General features: G+C 46.6%; 1 protein-coding gene across 4 annotated transcripts in view; it reads left to right on the top strand.

Moving 5' to 3' along the window:
- LOC146786075 (major facilitator superfamily domain-containing protein 8-like) overlaps nt 1-19,111 on the top strand; it is a 166,157-nt gene that overhangs the window by 35,234 nt on the left and 111,812 nt on the right. The window lies entirely within an intron of this gene.

Raw genomic sequence — 19,111 nt, 5'->3', positions numbered from 1 at the left:
GTGGGCAAAAAACGATTGGCTGGAATACAGTCAGAATAAAACATCATTGGTTAAGATTAATCAAAACAGTCTGCTCATCACTATTTTGGTTTTCTTAGTGAGAAATCCTAAGTTTGATGGGTTTGCTCAGGCGTGTGTCCCTTGGCTCACTGTATCGTATCACTCATTGTTGAGGTTGTCTGGAGGTGCCTGTAGTCCTGTTCAGAGGGGTAGTAAATACGGATTTGTTCCTATTGTTGGAGTATCAAGGCTGATTCGCTAATGGTTGCTACTTGTCTGAATTTTCATAGTGGCCAAAACAAATGATGGGCTGTAGTGCAGTACAGAGTAATTACCAATGGCAGTTCAAGCAATTCACTCATTACTTTTTCATTCTTCCTTATTGAGCATCACTCACTAGTTAGCTCAGTCTGCAACTTGGGCTGAACTTGGCCTCCAAGTTTCTTTCATCAATCGGGTCAACTCTGAACAAGACAGGTTTTGCCACTATCCGTGCCTCTCAGGGTTCGGAGTTGGTCTTTATTGATTACTCACCCACACACGTCACTTGTCCTTGCAGGCGTACTACCATGGATGAGTTACTCTAATGTCTTTCTATAGAGACCGTCGAGACAAAACGATGGCCAAGATGCAAATGGGCAAAATATGACCTTTCCCTTGCTACTGGCCAAGCAGAGAAAAGGGGGTGTCCGTGCAAAGCCCTGTGCTTCTTACACAACTTGCTGCAAATTACATGACTAGATACTAAGTCCATCTTCACAAGCAGCTTCTCTTGGCGAGATGAATGCAGAGTGGTGGGAGATACCTGCATTCACAGTGCACCATCTATTGCACCTCTGTGCTGCCTCCTCCTGCGACTGCAGAAAATATTTCTAAGGACTGAAACCTTGCTATTCCTGAAACCATTTGGACTGAACACTGCTCCTTGTGTCTAGCAACAGTACAGGTTCCATTGTGTGTTCAAGCACCATTTTCGATGTCTCTGTTTTAGGAACCACTCTTGGTGTCAATGTAGGATTGCTGTTTTTGTTTGCATGTGATTTTCTTGAAAGAGTGTTCGCACGTTCATTTTGGAGGAATGTTATTACTTCTGTAGATGGTGTGTGGCTGTGAGCACAACTGCTTGATTTTGTCTGCCGTTATTGTGCTGTTCTACAATCTTGAGAATTAAGGATGCTAGTTACTGGCTTTTTTCTTTGATAGTCAACATATGTGCATGATCACTTTTGATTATTCATATAGTGCGCTCGAGTGAAGAGTTTGTGATGTTTTGTTGTTCAAAGAGGTGTTGAATTGTTCTGTTCTACACAACTTAATGGAATGCCTATGTTTATGTGATTTATGTACGAGAGAACCTGTGTGACATACTGGTGCATGTAGCGGGTTGGATACTTTTGGGTGTGATATTGTTTGTCGTCGACCATTGTTTCTACCTGTGTGAAGGCCATCCAGGTGCAGGGTAAGTGATTGTTCATCAGAGTGAATTTAGTTTTCCGCGCTTTTCACCTGTGCACACAGGTCATTCATGTTCACAGGAGTGTGCCTGAGATTGTGATATTCCTATTTTAAGAGGGCAGTTTGTTGTGTTTCATAGGTGATTGTGCATCTGTGACGTGGCGCAGCAGTCTGCGTAATGTCCAGAATGCAGAGCACTGCAGTGCACTTTATACATAGATTTATTTTCCTTAAAATATATTTTTGTTTTGCTTACAATAAACCATAAAAGTATTTAAAATTAGCATATGCGGTATTTAAGATATTTAAGATTTAAACATCAAGCTACATATTACAGCACTCAAGCAATTGCAAAGGTTCTAGTTATCACTTTTTGCTAGGTGAGGTGTCTGTAACAGTTGTTGACTTTGACTATGTTACTCCCAGCAGTCCCCATACACCCCATGATTCAATATCTTTGGCTGCAAAAATATTGAAGGTGGGTTAAGATGTGCCCTCAAAGAAGTGTGTCATGAAAAAGAATCCGAAGATTGCAAGTATTGAATTTAAGACACAGCAAAAATAACTGCATAGCAGATACTTTTGTCAAAGAACATGGACTTTAATTGCATCTCTAAGAATGCCTGTCTGCATCTGTATCTCTACTCTATGGCCAAAAAATCTCTACATTCAACAAGTTATCATGATTATAAAGTATAAGTACACAAGGGTGAATAGTGAACTCTGTCTCTTTAAGAAAGGCGAAGCTACGTCAGAGAGCGAACACTGGCTGTAGTCTAAGGAAAGGACTAATAAATGCCTTATAACCAAAACCTAATGGAACACAAAAGGGATAATTCAGCCCCCCCATGAATTACTATGGTCTTAATGGCCACGTAATTGCAAACCATGAAAAAAACATGGGAACCTATGGCTGAAGGGTGCTGACCCTAACCTACTCTCTGTGTGTACGCCTTGTTGTATTTTTGTAAGAGTGGATTGGATGACTGGAGATCTTCCAAACAACTGTCTGTCAATAGTCCCACCTAAAAAAAACTTGGTACATTAAAAATAATAGTGGGTGGAGGGGACGGGTTACTTGTAATAACTTAATCATTTCTGGAATAGTTTGCAGTTTTCTCAGTTCAATAATCATACAAACATTTTGTCTTTTCACATTCTTTGTCCTCAGAAAAACAAATGCTCAGCTGATTTAGCATCAGGGGAGCGTAATCTACATGTTAGGTTTTCCTTTCTTGAAACCAACCCAAGCAGATATAGAGTTGAGAAGAGGCAGTTGATTACATTTTAATAACAAAAAGGTGTTTTAGTTCAGCATCAAAGTATTTGGAGTAATAACTATTCAGCCTCAACTGAGCTGTCCACTACAGATGCATATTATTCTTTGATTTATTTTAGAAATGAAAGCTCTGTTGCTCAACAAACTATTCACTCGCTCCCCTTTGTGAAATGTGTGTTTAATATATTTTATCTCTGTGGTAAGGTCTGTCGCCTGTGAATAGCCTCTGACAAAAATTTGCTGTTCCTTAAAAAAACAAAAAAGAATAGATTTCTCTGAGGCATAGATAACACCATGTAGAAGGCTGATTACCCACGGTAGGACCTTTGTATCAACTGATTATGATGCCTGCTCAGTATGAAGCTTGTACCTGTGCCGGCTGTGTTGGGCCGGAAAAGTCCCTCGCATGGTGACAGACGTGCACCCCTTTTTTAGCCATGGGCGAAAACAGATCTTGAGTGTGCGCCATAACCTAGGCCTCTCTCACGGATTGCGGTCTTGTTGGACTAAGAGGGGTGTCCAAAGTGCTACCCTTATGGTGGAGACATGCTTCTGCCTTTTACCAGGAGTTAAGTAGCACAAGTGCAGTGGTGGCAACATACTGTGTAGTGAATAGACATTTTTACCTGCACTGGAGCAAGGGCCACAAGTCAACTTATGTAAAGTTCCGCTACTGTATGCTTAACTCACCCTCGACCTACATCAGGTTAGTATGTAGCACTGTGAAGTATATGTGTAGTTGCGTGCTAGTGTTGGGTGTATGTGTGCCTGTGAGTGGTACAATACATGGAATACTCTGGTTTCCATTTGGAGAGACACTTGCTGACTGAAGGAGCATGGTAGGCCGCATCCTCTAGCATTAAAGACGGAACAACTCCTCGGCAACTTAGTGCTATTTATCTTAATGCCCGCTCTATTCCTAAACATTCCACTGAGCTATGGAACCTTTTAGATCAAGAGGCGCCAGATATCTTCTTTATTACAGAAACCTGGCTTCACAAACATGCTCTGCCGGACATACATGTAGCTTTCCCCCCCCCCCAATATAAAATAATCAGAGCGGATAGGACTCAGACAAAAGGAGGGGGCCTGTTAATAGTGATTGCTAATGATCTTGACTTAACTTTCCTAGATGCTCATGTTGCAAATCATCTAGAAAGCTGTATTTTTAAGATAAAGGGTTGCCATAATGGATCCTGGAGGGGGGCTTTAATGTACCGTCCCCCTGGACCTAACTGCAACTTTTCAGATAAACTACTGGAACTTTTAGCTCCTCACGTCCTGGCATCAGATAACTTTCTCTTGATTGGGGATTTTAACTGTCATGTTGATATACTGTTTAATTCCGATGCAGAGAAGCTGATTTCTAATATGAATATCTTAGGTCTTACCCAACTGGTGCATGAACCCACACATACTGCTGGCCATACTCTTGACCTTCTTTTTACAAATCGGTCCGAGACAACTGTACTATCTCCTGCTCCACTACTATGGACCGATCACTATCTTTTGCATTTTTTAATTCCAAACATGCTAATAAAAAAGCCCCTGAAAATTGATTCTTCCTTACGAAGACCATGGCACAAAGTTACCCTGCCTCTCTTTTTAGAGCACTTCTCCTCTGACTTAATTAGTCCTGATATGGGTGTAAATCGACCCTACATATCTTAGAGGAGGCAGTTTTAACTGTTCTGGACATAATTGCCCCTCCGGTACAGGTAAAGAGCAAGATAAGAACTGCTCCATGGTACACTGACCAACTAAGAGTTATAAAGACTACTTGTCGTGCAGCAGAATGCAAATGGCGTAAGAGTAAATGCTTGGATGATCGTGCTACCTATAAAGAATCTTATCACAGCTATATGACGGAAATCAAAGTGGCAAAAAAATTGTTTTTAACCAACAGGAGAAATAAGGCTGGCAATTCCACAAAGGTATTATACCAAATTCTGAAGGAATTTACAACCCCTAGAAACTAGTCGTCAGCACCTGTTTCGCAGCATTGGGTGGACTCACTTTCCAACTTCTTTGAAGAAAAGATTTTAACCATTCACTGATCTTTGACTCTTCATGATAATAGTTCGGATCCAGCCGATGAGCCTGGTGCCCTCGCTGTTCCCTCTCATTTTCTCTACGAATTCACTAATGTTGACTCTAAATTAGTCTTTAGGGCCTTGCAAAAGATAAAATCCGGTTCTCCCAGTGATTTGATCTCCCCAAAGCTATTTTTAATTATCGCCTATGCACTGGTAGACAACATTACAGATCTTTTTAATAAATCACTTTCAGAAGCTGTTTTTCCTTTGAGCTGGAAGATTGCCCGTGTGAAGCCCATTCTGAAAAAGCCTACGGCTGATCCCAAACTCCTCTCTAACTACCGTCCAATTTCTCTGCTCCCCTATTTTGGGAAAGTATTTGAATCCCTGGTTAATCAGCAGCTTGTTGTTCATCTGGAGAGTCACAATCTACTGGTCCCCTCACAGTCTGGTTTCAGGGCTGCACATAGTACTGAGACGGCATTGGTCGAGGTCACAGATAACATCAGACGGGCTTTGGACAGGCATCAGTCAGTTATTTTCGTCCTCATCCACCGGTCGGCTGCATTTGACACCATCTCTCACAGTATTCTAGAACATCGGCTGTGGGAGATTGGTGTCAGTGGCAAGGCTCTGAAATGGTTCAGAAGCTATCTTTCGGACCGTAAGACCATTGTCCAGAAGGGACTCAGTATCTCCTCCGCAAGACCTGTTACGATGGGAGTACCACAGGGTTCCATCCTGAGTCCTACTCTTTTTAATCTGTACATGACTCCACTGGCCCCAGTGATTAGGGCTTATGGATTTGATGTCATATCGTATGCCGATGACATGCGGATCATAGTCACACTGGGTCCTGATCCGAATGAAACCATGGTACGTTTTAAAAACTGCATGTCCCACGTCAATAGGTGAATGAAAAGTAACCATCTTCAATTGAACGGTACTAAATCTGAGATCATGCTTTTTGGGAAAGCGTCCGAATACTGGTCGCCTGACTGGTGGCATTCTGATCTTGGCACCTGTCCCAAAGAGGTGGTTCGCAATCTGGGTTTTCATATGGACAATCAATTGTCCATGAAAGCCCAGGTAAACCACATCGCCAGCTCATGCTTTGGAATAATGCGCACTTTGCGGAAAGTCTTTAAATGGATCCCCTTGGAAGCAAGAAAACCTCTGATCCAGGGTCTTATTACCAATCGAATGGATTACGGTAATGCACTCTTGCAGTCCATTAATGAAACGTCATTAAACAAATTGTAGATTCTACAAAATATTGCGGCTAAGCTGATCCTGAACCTGCCGCATCGAACATCCTCCGCTCCTTGCCTCAGAGCTCTACATTGGCTCCCAGTGAGAAAGCGTATTCTTTTTAAGGTCCTTTGCCTTACGCATCAATATCTTTACGGGAAAAGCCCACAATACTGGTCTAAAAAACTTTGCTGGTACAAGCGTCCGAGGGCACTCCGGTCTAGTAACTTGTCTTTGCTTACCCACTACAGAATAAATACTACTAGACAAGGTGGTACATCTTTCTCGTACTTAGCCCCGGCATCCTGGAATAAAATGCCTCTATCTACGATCCATCCCCGTTCACAGCTGTTTTCGGAATAAGCTGAAAACATGGCTGTTTGATCAGTAACTCTTTTTCTTTCATTCTTGACCAGAGCCGCTGCAAGCGCCATGAGACTCTTCGGAGTGATATGTTTTGCGCTATAAAAATGCCTCTGACTTGACTTGAGGATTCCACGCAGACAAATTTGTGGATTGCTGCATTCCTGTGAGCTGGGAGGCCACACACTGCAGGAAGTCAGAACCAGGCTCCTCGGTACACTTCAAGCGGTGCTCTTTGATTCTGAGAGTGGTCACTGGAAAGGGGCCTAGGCACATCTTGGGAAGGGGATGAAGCTGGTAAGAGAATCATAAAAGAGGGTGGGGCCTTATAATAACCCTTTTAGGCACATCTCTGTGGCTGAAATCCAGGTGTGAACCTATAGTCACTCCCATGGTCTGTACTTTGGCTATCCGATTTGGAGTCACTCCTGCTGTGACAGACTGCTTTCTAGAAAAGAGAACTGAGACCTCCCCCTCCAGCCCTTCACCCCTCCCCCCGAATTTATGCAATGTCATCAAGAAGTATTTCCATCAGCTTGTGTATATTTGTAAATTGCTGCATGTACTGGGTAGTGTGTGTGTGTGTGTGTGTGTGTGTAATAAATGTATGTTCGAGGCATGTGTGATGTAAATACACATGCTTTGCATTCTCCTGCCTGCCATCTGGTGTTGGTCCGGATATTCGCAAGTTTTTTTTTTTCTTCGAAGAAGTCTTTCCAGTCACGAGGTAAGTTGACTCCTCCTTTCGGTGATAGTGCACATGTGCATCAACTCCATTGTTCGGACGTGTATTGCTGCGCTCCAGTTCGAAATCGGTGTTCCACTCGGTGCGCAATCCACTCTAACCTCGATTGTATTGTTTCAATATGCGTTTCGCTGTCCTCTGCTGTGAGAAAGTGGCTCTGTATATACTGTTCTCAAATAGGTACAGTGTGTACAGAGTCCACAGTCCCCAGAGGTTTGGCAGAGGTTAAAGTTAGATATAACCTTACTCTCTAAAGTGGTAGCTTGGTCGAGCAGTAAGGCAGTATCGGAGGACAGTGTAAAGCATTTGTTGTACACACTCAGCAAATGGTCTCACACATTCAAGAACTGAACTCTAGGCCAATGGTTTATATAAAAAATATATGGTTGCTTTATTTTAGAACCAAAAATAGGTATCAAAATATATTTTCTCAGAATGAGATGCTTTAGTTAAATACTTTGCAATAGGCAATTGACTTTTGCAGATAATAGTTAGTTTTGTTGCAATAGGCAACACAATTTCAAACACAATAATACATTGAGCTCAATGGGAATTTTAAGTTGTGTGCAATTGATTACTTTCAGGATTACTTTTCTAACTCCAGGACTGTATCCTAGATTCAGTCCTGGGACAGCTCTTGGAAACAAGTGAGTAAATTCGGTTTAGTTACTGTTGTGATTTGTAAGCAATATTTTGGTATTTTAAAAGTTGACACTTAGAAACTTTTGCTAATCAAATTACCAATGTTATCCTGTGGAAGGAAATTCACTTAGCAGGTAAGTGGGGTTATGGTTACTTTTTCTAGGTCAGTGTTGGATCCTAGATCCAGCACTAGGGTACCACCGGTAAGCAGTTGAGAAACTGCGTTTAAGTTACCCAGGCGATTTTTAAGCAATATATATAAGTTTGCAAAATCGACACATAATAAATTTCATAGAAAAACAATGGTTTCCTATGGGAGACCTTTCAAGTTACGGGTAAAGTATGTTCTTGTTACTTTTGTAATCCAGTGCTGGGCTCCTAGGCTCAGTACTGGGGCATCTATCTAAAACAGGTAAGTAATTGCGTTTTCACAGTTGGTACGATTTTTAAAGAATATTTGTAGTTTGCAAAAATCGACACTTAGAAGAAATTTCTCAGAAAAAAAGTCAATGGTTTCCTATGGGAGAAAATTGAGTTAGTGGTAAGTACGGTTGTAAGTACTTTTCAGGGTCAGTGCTGGGCATCAAGATCCAGCACTGGGATCTCTCCTAATAGCAGGTGAGTATTTCTGTTTTCGTTACTCGGTTGATTTTAGGTGAATATTTTAAAGTTTAGAAACTAATTTCAGAAGAAGCCAGTCAATGTTACCCTATGGAAGGAAAAATGAGTTATCGGCTTTTGGGTAAGTACTCGACTGGCAGAGTTAAGGTTCTGGGCACAGACTCGGGGGTCTCCCAGGGTTAGGTGAGTACAGTTGTTACACCCTCAGCGGCACAGGGGCAGCCGGGTGCAGAGTGAGTTAGGCCCAATGTTATCCTATGGGAGGCAGGGGGACCTTGGTTGGTGGCTGCTGACTAGCAGGCCACGCGGCTGTGGGAGCTGGGCTGCTGGTCACTTGCTCAGGGCAAATGGGGAAGTAAGTAGGAGCAGAAGTTGCACTGCCAGGGCCACTCGGGCGGCTGGGTGCAGTGTGCTTTTGAGCCTTCGGGCGCTCAATGGATTTCAATGGGAAAGCTCAAGGACTAACAAAGGCTGCAAGCCCGGGGACGAAGATTCTTCAGGTGCTACCACCACTTCGAGAGGTAAGTTGGGTAGTTGGAGGATAGGTAGGTACCCAGGAGTCGGGCACAGGGGGCCACAGGGCGCCGAGTGCAGGGGTGCCTTTTGATGTTGGGAAATCTTACCCTCTGTTGATTGCGGGTGGGGGGGCCCCTGGTTCTGAGGCTGCAGGCGTCGTCAGGAGCATCGAGGTGGGTCCTTGGGTGCCGGATTCAGGGATCATAGTCGCCGGGGGGACGTCCTCTGGGTCTTTGTACACTCCCGCACAGGCCAGGCTTGGCGGGTGCAGAGTGCTGGGTTCGCGGTTCCGGACTGATGCCAGGGGTTAGAAACTTGCTTTGAGCAGAGCCACTGCTCATGGTAGTCCCAGGTGCTCCGAGTCACAAGGTAGCCAGGTCCTCCGGGGTTTGTGAGGTTGCTGGCCGCAGTAGGTGCCAGTATTTAGCAGGAGCAGGTTTGAGGGCCGACAGGCCGGTAGGGCTGGGGCCAAAGCAGTTGGTGTCTTCCTCTTCTTAGCAGCTGCACAGCAGGTCTTCTTTCTTCTTATTCTTCTTTGCTAGTTTAGAATCTGAGGAAGGAAGGTTCAGGATGCACCTAAATACTAAATTTAGGGGCGTTACAGGTAGGTAAATGGCAGGGACCACTGGGTCCCAGTCCTGGGGTGGGTACACCCCCTATCCTGCCACTCTCCTGTGGGAGGTGGGCAGTGGCCTAGTCCTGATTGGGTAGGGCTCCTTATCTTCAAGATGGCGAGAGCCCGGAGATGTGCTTCACCTCGCCTCCCCCACCTGAGGGGTGGGGTTGGCAGGGCTGGCACATCCCCTGTCCTTACTTAGAGATTCCGGCCAGTCTTTCCGCCAGAGTCGGGGTCAGAACCGGTGGGGGCCAGTTGCTGAGTACAGCAAGTGGCCTGGAGAAGCTCACAAAAGGCGGCATGCCTCTGAAGCTTCCCCCTGCCCATCCTGGGGGAGGAGACCTAGCACCTCGCCCAGGATGTGCATTGTTGCAGGCCCAGGAGAGCGGGGGCTCTCCACCCAGGGGTCCAGCAACATGGTCTGCTGTGTGGCAGCCTAGGCAGTCTCTCAGACAAGACGTGGATTGTAGGTTAGGTTTCAGGGGGCATCTGTAAGATGCCCTCTGTAGTGCTTTGTACATTAAATCCCACACTGGCATCAGTGCGGGTTTAATGTGCTGAGAAGTTTGATACCACACTTCTCAGTCTTCAGTGTTGCCATTATGGTGCTGTGGAGTTTGTGTTTGACGAGCTCCCAGCACCATATACTCTTAAATGGCAGCACTGCACTTACAGTGCCCAGGAATAGACCTGGGTACTGTACGGGCACAGGGCTCATGCTCCTGTGCCCACACCGCTGGCATAGGGCACCCAGCTAGAGGGGTGGCTGATGTATGCCATGGCAGTGTAGGTTGTGGGCATGGCACACAGGGATGGCACTTTCTCGCACAACCCCCCCCCCCCCCAAATGAAAGGTGATGAGACTAACCTTGCCCTATGGAGTCTTCATTGTCTAAGTGGAAGAACCTGGAAAGTCCATCTGCGTTGGCATGGGCAGTCCCTGGTTTGTGTTCCATTTCAAAGTCCATTCCTTGTAGGGAGATGGACCACCTTAGTAGTTTTGGATTTTCCCCTTTCATCTGCATTAGCCATATGAGGTCAGTGGTCAGTTTGAATCGGGAAGTGAGTACCAAACAAGTATGGCCTCAACTTCTTCCGGGACCAAACCACAGCAAAGGCCTCCCTCTCAATGGCACTCCAACGCTGCTCTCTGGGGAGTAGCCTCCTGCTTATAAAAGCAACAGGTTGGTCTTGGCCTTCATCATTGGTCTGGGATAGGACCGCTCCTATCCCTAGCTCAGAGGCATCAGTCTGCACTATGAACTGCTTGGCATAATCTGGAGCTTTTAGAATTGATGCTGAGCACATTGCTTCTTTTTGGGTGTCAAAAGCCTTTTGGCAACTAACTGTCCAGTTAACCTTCTTGGGCATCTTCTTGGAGGTGAGCTCCGTGAGGGGAGTCACAATGGACCCATATCCCTTCACAAACTTCCTGTAGTACCCAGTCAAGCCAAGGAATGCCCTGGGTTGTTGGAGCTACCCAGTCCAGGATGGCCTGGATCTTGGGTTTTAAGGGTTGTACCTGGCCTCCACCTACAAGGTGGCCCAAGTAAACCACAGTACCCTGCCCTATCTGGTATTTGGATGCCTTGATAGTGAGGCCTGCATTTTGCAGAGCCTCTAAAGCCTTCCCAAGGTGGATCAGGTGATCCTGCCAGGTGGAGCTAAAGACAGCAATATCATCAAGATAAGCTGCACTAAAAGATTCCAGCTCAGCCAGGACATGGTTCACCAACCTCTGGAAGGTGGCAGGGTCATTCTTTAACCCAAAAGGCATCACAGTAAACTGATAATGCCCATCAGGTATGGAGAATGCTGTTTTCTCTTTTGCTCCTGGGGCCATGCCAATCTGCCAGTACTCTGCAGTTAAGTCAAAGGTACTGAGGAATTGGGCTGCTCCCAATTTATCTATCAATTCATCTGCTCTTGGAATAGGGTGAGCATCTGTCTTGGTGACAGAGTTGAGCCCCCTATAGTCCACACAGAACCTCATCTCACTCTTTCCACCCTGTTGATGACGTTTTGGAACCAGAACCACTGGGCTAGCCCAGGGGCTCTCAGAGGGTTCAATAACCCCCAACTCCAGCATCTTGCCGACTTCAGCTTTGATGCTTTCCTTGACTTGGTCTGACTGTCAATAGATCTTGTTTTTGACAGGTGCACTGTCACCAGTGTTCACATCATGGGTACACCAGTTTGTCAGACCAGGGGTCAGGGAAAAGAGGCTAGCATACTGTTGCAAGACTTGCTTGCAGTCAGTCTGCTGTTGGGCAGAGAGGGAGTCTGAAAAGACTACACCATCCACTTACCCATCTTGTGGGCTGTAGGAGAGGAGATCAGGGAGAGGTTCACTCTCTGCTTCCTGTTCCTCATCAGCCACCATCAGCATGGTGATGTCAGCCCTGTCATTGTAGAGTTTAAGGCGGTTCACATGGATAACCCTTTTGGGTGTCATGCTAGTGCCCAGGTCAACTAAGTAGGTGACCTCACTCTTTCTTTATAGGATAGGGTAAGGGCCACTCCATCTATCTTGGAGTGCCCTTGGTGCCACAGGCTCCAAACCCCACACCTGTTGCCCAGGTTGAAATTCAACCAGTGCAGCTTTTTGGTCATACCAGTGCTTCTGAAGCTCCTGGCTGGCCTCAAGATTTTTGGATGCTTTTTCAATGTACTCAGCCATTCTGGACCTTAGGCCAAGCACATAGTCCACTATGTCTTGTTTGTGCTCTTGGAGAGGCCTTTCCCAGCCCTCTTTTACAAGACAAAGTGGTCCCCTCACAGGATGACCAAACAGAAGTTCAAAGGGTGACCAACCTACTCCCTTCTGTGGCACTTCTCTGTAAGCGGAAAGCAGGCATGGCAACAGGACATCCCATCTCCTTTTGAGTTTTTCAGGGAGTCCCATGATCATGCCTTTCAATGTCTTGTTGAATCTCTCAACAAGGCCATTGGTTTGTGGATGGTAGGGTGTAGTAAACTTGTACTGCACTCCACACTCCTTCCACATGTGTGTCAGGTAAGCAGACATGAAGTTGGAACCTCTGTCTGAAACCACCTCCTTAGGAAACCCTACCGTGGTGAAGTCACCCAGGAGGGCCTTGGCTATTGCAGGAGCTTTAGTAGTCTTAAGTGGAATTGCTTCAGGGTACCTAGTAGCATGATCCACTACTACTAGAATTAATTTGTTCCCTGAAGCTGTGGGAGGTTCAAGTGGACCCACAATGTCCACACCTACCCTTTCAAAGGGCACCCCCACCACTGGAAGTGGGATTAGGGGGGCCTTTGGGTGGCCACCTGTCTTGCCACTGGCTTGCCTGGTAACACAGGAGCTGACAAACTCCTTCACCTTTTGGTGCATCTGGGGCCAGTAAAAGTGACTAACTAGCCTTTCCCAAGTTTTGGATTGCCCCAGATGTCCAGCTAGGGGGATGTCATGAGCCAAAGTTAGGAGGGACTCCCTGTACTTCTGTGGCACTACCACCCTTCTGGTGGTTCCAGGAGTGGGGTCTCTTGCCTCAGCATACAGTGATCCCTCTTCCCAATAAGCTCTGTGGGTACCACTGACATTTCCCTTTGCTTCTGAAGCAGCTTGTTGCCTCAGGCTTTCAAGAGTGGGACAGTCTTGCTGACCCTGGCACAGCTCTTCCCGAGAGGGTCCCCCTGTGGCCAAGAGTTCAACCTGGTAAGGTTCAAGGTCCATGGGCTCAGTTCCCTCAGGGGTATCCAAGTCCTCTCCCTGTGGCGAGGGGTCCTGAGTGTTCTGCTGTACAGAAGCTGGTTCCCCAGTCTTCTTACCTTTTCTCTTGGTTGGTTGGGCCATTATTTCAGGCTCCAGACCTACTTTTTCACCCTTCCTCTTGCTCTGTGCTCTGGTTTGCACACACACACCATTTCAGGGATACCCAACATGGCTGCATGGGCCTTTAGCTCAACCTCAGTCTGAGGTTTCCAGAACATTTCCTAGCAGACATGCAGCTGGCAACTTTGGATAGACCACTACATGTTTCAGGCCTGTAACACCCCCCCCCCCCCCCAGCCTAATGTCACCATAGCCATGGGATGACTAGTGGTGACACTGTCAGCATTGGTGACTGGATACGTTTTCACAATCAAATATTGCTCAGGGGAAACCAGTGTGTCCTTCACCATAGTGACACTGGCACCTGTATCCCTCAGAGCTTCTACCCTAGTTCCATTCACCCAGGGGTACTGCAAATATTTCTTTAAGTTGGGTGACCACACAGCTACAGTGGCAAACTCCACTTCCCCCAGTGAGACTAGACTTGTCTCAGTGTGTGCCCAGATTTGCTCAGGGTACACTTCTGTTCCCATCTGTAAACTTGCTGCCCCAGGAGTAACTGTACTGGGTGCCTTAGGGGCTTTGTTGTGGGGGCAAGCGTTATCTACAGTTAAGTGTCCTGACCTCTTAGTTATTACACCAGGCCTTTAAGGGATCAAAGTTCTTCCCCCTATAGGGTTGAGGCACATAGGGAGTAGTTTGGGTCCCACCCCCCTGAACAGGTTTTTGGGCCCTTTGGAAGACTCATAATTTTTATCTTGGGGATTCTCACCACCTTTCCCCAGGGGAGGTTTTGTGACCACCTTCTTCTGGTCACCCCCAGTGGCAGTCCTTGTCACCCTAGTCTTGACCCAGTGGTCTGCCTTCTTTCCCAATTCTTGGGGAGAATTGTACAATCCAGTAAAATCATGCACACCATGTCCAGCTAACCAACCATCCAGTGTCTTTACTGAGAAGTCTACGAAGTCAATCCAGGACTGGGTCTGGGTTTTGTGAGCCCCCCTGAATCTAATTCTATACTCCTCAGTAGTGAATCCAAATCCCTCAATCGGAGTCTTCCTCATGAGGTCATAGGATCCTGCATCTGGCCCAGAGAGGGTCAGAAGCCTGTCTCTGCAGTTACCAGAGAACAGTTCCCACAGGACTGCCCCCCAGAGAGGTTTCTTTACTCTTCTTATTTCACAAACCCTCTCAAAGGCTGTAAACCATTTGGTGATATCATCACCTTCCTCAAATTTAGGGACAATCCCTTTGGGGATTTTAGGATCAGAGGTTTCCTCCCTATCCTTGTGTTTTTATTATTGCTGCCACCATTGATGGGTGCTAAACCCATCTCTCTCCTTTCTTTTTCTAGAGCCAGGAGCCTGGACTCTAGATCCAACCTTGGCCAGCTTTGCTAAAAAGCTGTCCTCTTCACTGGTGGGTCCCCCAGCGATCTCTCTGGTACCTGGTTCACCTGTGTGAACTCTAGGTTCCCAGATGCTAATTCTTGGATTCAAGGGGGGCCCTTTCCTCCCTAGGGAATAGTGTAGGGGGGTTATTATCCTCCTCTTCCCTTTCCTCATCTGACTGGCCATCACCGTGTTCAGATGGGTGGTCCTTGCCATACTCAGCCAAGAGCTCCTGGAGCCCTAGTTTGGTTGGATGCAGGCCCATTGGTACATTTTTAGGTTTGCATAGGGACCTCAATTCCTTGAAAGACAAGTGTAAGTAAGGTGTGAGGTCGAGCTCCTCCACCAGGTCTTGCATGTTATTATCTTCACTAATGGCTGGGTTTGTTTGAGTCATTCTAACCTTACCGTTCTAATCCTCAGCCCTGACGATAGTGACTTTTAATTTTCTAAAATTCTAATGGGACTTAAACAAGGCCCTGATAAAACTTTTAGTATTTTGGAAAAGACCAATCAGAATTCTAAAGGCAATTTTAAGAGTTCTGTTGTGTGATCAGATGGTAACCAAGTAGTCCAACAAATGCAAGTTTGTTTCCCACCGCTGATCCACCAATGTGAGAAAGTGGCTCTGTATATACTGTTCCCAAATAGGTACAGTGTGTACAGAGTCCACAGTCCCCAGAGGTTTGGCAGAGGTTAAAGTTAGATATAACCTTACTCTCTAAAGTGGTAGCTTGGTCGACCAGTAAGGCAGTATCGGAGGACAATTTAAAGCATTTGTTGTACACACTCAGCAAATGGTCTCACACACTCAAGAACTGAACTCTAGGCCAATGGTTTATATAAAAAATATATGGTGGTTTTATTTTAGAACCAACAATAGGTATCAAAATATACCTTCTCAGAATGAGATGCTTTAGTTAAATACTTTGCAATAGGCAATTGACTGTTGCAGATAATAGTTAGTTTTGTTGCAATAGGCAACACAGTTTCAAACACAATAATACATTGAGCTCAATAGGAATTTTAAGTTATGTGCAATTGATTACTTTCAGGATTACTTTTCTAACTCCAGGACTGGATCCTAGATTTAGTCCTGGGACAGTTCTTGAAAACAAGTGAGTAAATTCGGTTTAGTTACTGTTGTGATTTTTAAGTAATATTTTGCTATTTTAAAAGTTGACACTTAAAAGCTTTTGCTAATCAAATTACCAATGTTATCCTATGGAAGGAAATTCACTTAGCAGGTAAGTGGGGTTATGGTTACTTTTTCTAGGTTAGTGTTGAATCCTAGATCCAGCACTAGAGTACCACCTGTAAGCAGTTGAGAAACTGCGTTTAAGTTACACAGGCGATTTTTAAGGAATATTTATAAGTTTGCAAAATTGACAGAAGAAATTTCATAGAAAAACAGTCAATGGTTTCCTATGGGAGAAAATTCAAGTTACGGGTAAAGTATGTTCTTGTTACTTTTGTAATCCAGTGCTGGGCTCCTAGGCACAGTACTGGGGCATCTATCTAAAACAGGTAAGTAATTGCGTTTTCACAGTTGGTACGATTTTTAAAGAATATTTATAGTCAATGGTTTCCTATGGGAGAAAATTGAGTTAGTGGTAAGTACGGTTGTAAGTACTTTTCAGGGTCAGTGCTGGGCACCAAGATCCAGCACTGGGACCTCTCCTAATAGCTGGTGAGTATTTCTGTTTTCGTTACTCGGTTGATTGTAGGTGAATATTTTAAAGTTTAGAAGCTCCATACTTAGAAGAAATTTCAGAAGAAACCAGTCAATGTTAACCTATGGAAGAAAAATGAGTTATCGGCTTTTGGGTAAGTACTCAACTGGCCGAGTTAAGGTTCTGGGCACAGACTCGGGGGTCTCCCAGGGTTAGGTGAGTACAGTTGTTACACCCACAGGGGCAGCCGGGTGCAGAGTGAGTTAGGCCCAATGTTATCCTATGGGAGGCAGGGAGGCCTTGGTTGGTGGCTGCTGACTAGCAGGCCACGCGGCTGTGGGAGCTGGGCTGCTGGTCACTTGCTCACGGCAAATGGGGAAGTAAGTAGGAGTTGCAGTTGCACTGCCAGGGCCACTCGGGGGGCTGGGTGCAGGGTGCTTTTGAGCCTTCGGGAACTCAATGGATCGCAATGGGAAAGCTCAAGGACGAACAAAGGCTGCAAGCTCGGGGACGAAGATTCTTCAGGTGCCACCACCAATTCGAGAGGTAAGTTGGGTAGTTGGAGGATAGGTAGGTACCCAGGAGCAGGGCGCCGGGTGCAGGGGTGCCTTTTGATGTCGGGAAATCTTACCCTCTGTTGATCGCTGGTGGGGGGGGTCCCTGGTTCTGAGGCTGCAGGCGTCGTCAGGAGCATCGAAGTGGGTCCTTGGGTGCGGGATTCGGAGTCAGTCGCCGGGCGGACGTTCTCGGGGTCTTTGTCCACTCAGGCACATGCCAGGCTTGGCGGGTGCAGAGTGTGCAGGGTTCGCGGTTCCGGGCTGATGCCAGGGGTTAGAAACTTGCTTTGAGCAGAGCCACTGCTTGTGGGAGTCCCAGGTGCTCAGAGTTACAAGGTAGCCAGGTCCTCCGGGGTTTGTGAGGTTGCTGGCCGCAGGAGGTGCCGGGATTTAGCAGGAGCAGTTTCGAGGGTCGACAGGCCGGTAGGGCTGGGGCCAAAGCAGGTGGTCTCTTCCTCTTCTTAGCAGCTGCACGGCAGGTCTTCTTTCTTCTTGTTCTTCTTTGCTAGTTTAGAATCTGGAATCTGAGGAAGGAAGGTTCAGGGTGCCCCTAAATACTAAATTTAGGGGTGTTACAGGTAGATAAAGGGCAGGGACCACTGGGTCCCTGTCCTGGGGTGGATACACCCCCTATCCTGCCACTCTCCTGTGGGAGGGGGCAGTGGCCTAGTCCTGATTGGGTAGGGCTCCCCATCTTCAAGATGGCGAGAGCCCGGAGATGTGCTTCACCTCGACTCCCCCACCTGAGTGGTGGGGTTGGCAGGGCTGGCACATCCCCTGTCCTTACTTAGAGATTCCGGCCAGTCTTTCCGCCAGAGTCGGAGTCAGAACCGGTGGGGGCCAGTTGCTGAGTACAGTAAGTGGCCTGGAGAAGCTCACACGGGTGTATGGAGAGCACGCGGGTAGCGAGGTATTGAAATAGCCATCATTTCTTTTTATTCTGACTGCTGCTGCTACTGCTTATTTGCACATTGCTGATCTCGCTGAGCTCATTTGCCCATTTAGTGATTTTACCCGCCGAAGCAAGGCGGAGTCGCCCTCTTGGGCGCTCCGAGGTTAGCGCTCTAGGCTTCCTCACTGTTCTCTACTTAAGGACGATGCCTACGTGAGTGCCCAAGGCAAGCCCGTCTGCGCCCGTCCGCGCCAGACCGGGCCCAGGGGCCAGGCACGCTGCCAACTACATCACATACTCGATCCATTCACTTAGAGATCTGCAATTTTCATATCCCCCACCCTCCCCCGCCACTTCCAGACGAATTATTACAGCTGGCCTCACGCGCCCTGGCGTACATCTCTCCAGTCGGCCTCTGCCCCCTGCTAACTCAGCCAGGAATGACACCCCTATCCGGGTGCTGTATTTGAACACCCGCTCCCTAATTAAACATCAAGTAGATATTTTCATCCTTTTATCTAATGAGAAACCAGATGTACTTCTACTTACAGAAACCTGGCTGACCTCAGATTCTCTTCCTGACATCCTGGCAGCTCTGCCCCCCAGACTACTATATACTCCATGCCGACCATTCCGGTAATCGCTCTGGGGGTGGGGTGGCAGCTATTATTTCTAAACACGTCAATGCTACCTCCATTCCACCTCTTGCCCTTCCGGAAGTAGACAATTTAATCATTAGCCTGAAAACCAACGCAGGGGTTTTAATACTCCTCCTCCTATATCGGCCTCCACACCCTATGCTGCTCTTTGCTTCCGCTCTGTCCGAACAACTCTCTGACCTACTGACATCCTACCCCAGACTAGCTCTTTGTGGCGACTTTAATTATTGGTTTAATGATGTCAACGCTGGGCCACACGCTACAGCACTCTTTGATGCCCTTTGTAGCCTTAATTTGACCCAACAAATCTCCTCGCCAACCCATATCAAGGGCCACATCCTGGATCAAATTTGGACCCATAATATAGCGCTCTCCAAGCCATTTGTGTCCCCTTGTGTCTGGTCAGACCATTATCTAATTGATTCCACCCTTACGGTCACCGGTTGGACTCCTGCCCCTTTGCTGGCTGGTGGCCTCTCTCGTAAATGGAACTCTTACGACTCCCAAAGCTTCTTTACGACCTTAGCTAACACCCGCCCGGCCATTGACATCTCCGCCAAGATCGACATGTTGGACAGTGATATTGGCACCTGGTTAAAGGCGGCTAGCGATCAAT

Source organism: Triturus cristatus, chromosome 11, assembly GCF_964204655.1.
Source record: "Triturus cristatus chromosome 11, aTriCri1.1, whole genome shotgun sequence".
Lineage (NCBI taxonomy): Eukaryota > Metazoa > Chordata > Amphibia > Caudata > Salamandridae > Triturus > Triturus cristatus.
Note: the sequence above shows the minus strand (reverse complement) of the source record. Positions and strands in the feature narration are given on the sequence as shown.